We start from the raw sequence: 2,960 nt of genomic DNA on the forward strand, positions 1-2,960 counted from the left end.
ACAGGAAATTTCTACAAAATCATGTTGGTGGTGATAAAAAGGTATCGCAACGGATGAAATGTTTGCAGCGAGAAACTATTGCGCCAACTTACACATTTCGTGGTGATACTGTATTTCAACAAAACTTAGTTTGGTGGCACCAAATAGTTATCGCAACGACAACATGTCTGTAGCGAGAAGCTACCGCGACAATGTAAACTTTCCGTGGTGATACTCTATTTCAACAAAACTTGCTTTTGTCGCGCCACACAGTTATTGCATCATGGGGAAAAATTGTGGTGCCAAAGCTATTGCCACAATATAAAGTGCTCTATTGCAACACTATAATTTTCGTTGTGCAAACATGTGGCAACCAAAAGGGGGTCGTGGTAATAGCCTATTGCAACCATAAAAAAATATGGCATTCAATTACACTATTCAAAACCGTACATATAATAGATTCATAAAACTCATAATTCTCATAGCAAACCATCAAATGAAACTGGCCCAGTCATAGACTAAATTGTGCGTGGTCTCGAGTCTAGTCCAGGTAGTTTTTTGGATCCTCCGTCATCTCGAGTCCAGTCCAGCTAGTTATTTGGATCCTGCAATCAAGAAATCAAAAAAAACATCCAGTTAATGAGCCTAGTATAACATACCTCAAAAATCATATCGATGGTACTGCAATAATCGAAAAAACTCTTTTACAGAGACCTAGTCCTAATAAGAAAGGACACATCATTTCGATGAGATAGTTTCTTAGACTCAGTATGTGACTGCTAATATTTACTTTCCAAAGATCTGTGAAATCTTCTATCTATTATATACTTAAAACGATAGAAAATGAACGGCTAAGATGTAACAGTAAAAAAAAAGCTTGAAAGAACGATCAGGATTAGTTTTAAAGTACAAGTATGCATGATTCCTGTTCACGTGCATGTCCACATCGTGAGCATTGTAAGACTGAGGGAAGGTGTCCAGGAGACATACGCTATACTTGAACTAATAAAGGATTCCTGAAGTCACACTTACATTGATTTTAAAACATCCGATCTTCACAAGGAAAATATTTCAGAAATATAATTAGGAAACAGAAAAAACAAGGAAAGAAAACACGTAATGTGAGCAATCAGATCTTTTCCTTTTTATGGTCAATAATGTTTACGATTTTAAGAATCTGACACGTGCAAGGTTTAACCATATTTATAGAGAAAAATTCCTATACATGTTGGTCTAGGATACGCGGCAGCTTTCCAAAAGAAGATACAAGGCACCTAATCAATCGGTTTACGACCGGCTGTACAGAACTTTTCTTAACACTTGCGGAAAAAACTTAACTGGCAAGGTTGATGTCATGTTACGGACAGCCATCCATGAAACGCGTACGTGCAGAATTCGTGTTTCTCACATAATGGGTGATGTCAACATCATCTAATTCTTTTTCTTAGCAATCAGCAATATCTAATTAATCACATATTTTTCAAATAATAAAATAGTTCTATCTTTGTTTTTGTTTACATGCTCTACAGATGAGACGGGATATTTTTTGAGGGGTAAATCAGAAGCGATGTTGATTCTCAATGTCACCATCGACGAAGTAACAGATTATTAAATATATTTTTATAATCAAATATACAATCGACTGAGATAATTAACTTAATCTAAACCTTAGAGTTACCTTTCCCTAGATAATAAGCAATATACTATGCTTTCGGAATACTATGTAACATGTCCTGCATGAGTACATGCATGCACACTTTTAATATATTAATGTAACATGTCATGATTTTTTATGTCAATAAATTCATATAAGATATCCAAGGCCTCATGGGTATTGCTACACTCCTTAATCCACAGTTTAAGATTGATATGCTGCATGTGTGCTTTGAAATGCTCCTTGGTGACTAGTCCATTATTGATGCTGAGAGTAAAGTTTGGGAAAAAAGCTGGGCTAATAGTCTTCACACAAATATTTTTGGGCTTGTTGTCCCAGCTAACATGGCCAGCTATGTTATTCTTTTCTTTCCTAGTATTGGAATTCCAATCGAAACCAGCTGCACGTCAATCCCTTCGGAAAACAAACCCTTTTAAAAAAACTGCAACGTCCCTTCTCCCCCTAAAAAAAATTTAGCATCCCTAGTTTATAGTTTACACGTGTCCTTCTCCTATACACAAACCTGATTGCAAATTTTCATTGTACAAACAAACGCGACAGACGTGCATGTCCAAAAGAATATATGCATGCAACCATACATATCAGGACCATCATGCGGGCTTTAAAAGGTAATTTTTAAAGTAGGTATCCTAATTAATATCCATCGTTAAAATATCTATGGCTTTCATTGTGCAATCTTCACCGTTCCTTTTCTATTGTCTTAATAATATAATAGATAGATAACGTTGTAGGTGAAAATGAAGAGAGAGCAAAGTTGTGACTTACAATTGCTTTAAACATTCGAGAATTTCTTGTTGAAGCATGTATGAGCGCATTTGAAGAAATAACAGTTGGCCTTGCACCTGCAGCCTTATTAGGACTAGGTCTGTGTAAAAGAGTTTTTTGGAAGTTTGGATTACTATTTTCTTTGTCAATCCTGTTCGTAAACACCTGTAAATAGAAGTGCACTTTTAACAATGCAAGTAACCAACATAAATCTTAAGAGGTTTGAAGCATATGCATGTAATCACCTGTTGGGTTCCCATCTGTTTGCTGAATTCTGCAAACCTTGCCATCATGTTTTTTTCAAATTTCAATCTTGATGTTCGCTACGCTTCCAACAATCTTTCTCTTTCAGCACGCTCTTCTTTTAACTTCCCCTCAAGTTGTTCTCTCTCAGCACGCTCCAAGTTAATAATCTCTTGTGTGTTTGCACGCTCAGCTTGTAGTTGATCTTGTAAATCATTGACCTGGTGGCTGAGCTCAGAGTTTCGCTGCTGGAAGGCTGCTGTAGCACGAGCTTGCTCTTCAATCTGGATACGAATCC

The 2,960-nt window shown here is 36.6% G+C and overlaps 1 long non-coding RNA gene across 1 annotated transcript; it reads right to left on the reverse strand.

The window, feature by feature from the left end:
- Nucleotides 1–388: 388 nt before the first annotated feature.
- Nucleotides 389–2,515, reverse strand: LOC123404661. Its single transcript, XR_006611884.1, has 2 exons — nt 2,420–2,515; nt 389–584 (listed from the first exon to the last, which is right to left on the reverse strand). It is a non-coding gene; the product is annotated as an uncharacterized LOC123404661 (long non-coding RNA).
- Nucleotides 2,516–2,960: the final 445 nt, after the last annotated feature.

This window comes from Hordeum vulgare, chromosome 6H, assembly GCF_904849725.1.
Source record: "Hordeum vulgare subsp. vulgare chromosome 6H, MorexV3_pseudomolecules_assembly, whole genome shotgun sequence".
Classification (NCBI taxonomy): domain Eukaryota; kingdom Viridiplantae; phylum Streptophyta; class Magnoliopsida; order Poales; family Poaceae; genus Hordeum; species Hordeum vulgare.